The sequence below is a fragment of the Bos mutus genome, chromosome 15 (genome assembly GCF_027580195.1).
Source record: "Bos mutus isolate GX-2022 chromosome 15, NWIPB_WYAK_1.1, whole genome shotgun sequence".
NCBI classification, from domain to species: Eukaryota; Metazoa; Chordata; class Mammalia; order Artiodactyla; family Bovidae; genus Bos; species Bos mutus.
Genome location: NC_091631.1, coordinates 4,115,546 through 4,117,229, shown reverse-complemented (window position 1 = coordinate 4,117,229; position 1,684 = coordinate 4,115,546).

Below are 1,684 nucleotides of genomic sequence, written 5' to 3'. Positions count from 1 at the left end.
ACTCTTCTTAGTAATTAGACACATTTATGATATTTAGACTGAGAGGCACACAGCATAATTACTGTAGCATTTCTATAAAAAATATACAATGTCACTTTAATCAGAAAATATCAGTTAAGCCTGCGCTGAATAATAGTTTGCAAGGAAAGAGATCAAGATAGTCGAGTAGGAGGATGCTGGCTCACCTCCCTTCATGAACACATGAAAACTACAACTACATATATAGTGACTCTGCCTGTAGTCAACCTGGGTGCTAGCAGAATTCTCCTACCACTAAAGCTGTGAAGAAAGATCCACATGGAGTCTGCTAGTAAGGGAGGAGAAGCAGTCTGGTCAGGACGCATACTTCCCAGGGGCACACACGAGAGTGTGTTACAGGGTCAGGAATCCTCCCTGGGGAGTGAGGATTTCGACCTACACCTTAGGTACCCCAGCCCTTTGGTTCTGATACTGGTAAGACAAGCCTCTTAACTGGAAAACTGGTGAGGATTACTGGAGGACTGTGAGAGACTCTGCTCTTGAAAACAACACACACACATATTTGCTTACTTCCAGTCACAGCTCGAAGGCAGCGGGTCAAAAGCTGCCTGTTGCTCCTGCTGGCTCACCAGGGTCACCCCAGTGTCCCCAGGTCCCCACCGGGCTCCTGTTGCAGCCCCTCCTGCTCTGGTGCTTCTTCCCACAAAAGCAGGGGCTGCCATTGCCAGTGAAGGGGTGCAGACTTTGAGGGAACAAAGTCAGCTTGGACTCTGGCCCCACTTCTGACTGGGGAGGAGGCAGCCACTGTCAGTGCACGCCTTGGTGCACGTCCTGGAGAGGGAGCGAGACTAGCTCCCGAGCGGAGATGGCCCCCGCCAGAGCGTCTGTCACCGTGCACACTCTCTGAAGGCAGAGGGGGAGGCGGTAGCATAGAGACCTCCACCCCTGGGGCGTGCATCCCCTGTGCACACTCGGGAGGGAGTGGGACAAGCCCAGTGGTGTGGCACCCACTGCTCAGACCCCAGTCCATCCTGTAACTAAGGTACACACGTGTGTGCATGCTAAGTCACTCCAGTTGTGTCCACCTCTTTGTGATCCCATGGGCTGTGTGTAGCCCATTGGCTTCTCTGTCCATGGGGTTCTCCAAGAATACTAGAGTGGGTTGCCATGCCCTTCACCAGATCTTCCTGATCCAGGGATCGAAACTGCGTCTCTTATCTGTTGCGTTTGGTAGGCGGGTTCTTTACCACCAGCACCACCTGGGAAGTGCAGCTGCAAGACCTCACACCCCAGCAAGGTCCCAGACCAGGGAGGAGACTGCCATCAAACCTGGGAGGAGCCCGGTGTTCTCAGGGCTCCTGCTTCACCTCCTTGGGCCAGAGTCCACCTCCAACAGGGCGGGGACGGCCACTGCACACAGGGGAAGCTCTGCCTCCAAGCCACGGGGCACACAGACTGCACAGAGCTGCTTCCTCAAAAGGACATGCTTTCACGACCGGCATAGGTGACAGCTTCACTTAATTTCAAAGAGAAAGGTAAACAAAATGAGAAGACAAAGGGACAGGTTTCACATGAAAGAACAAGAAAATAAACCATGAAAAAATCTGAGTGAAACAGAGAAATAACTTGCCTGATAAAGAGTTTGAATCAATCGTAACTGAACTTGGGAAAAGAACAGTTGAACACAGTGAGAATTTTAACAAAG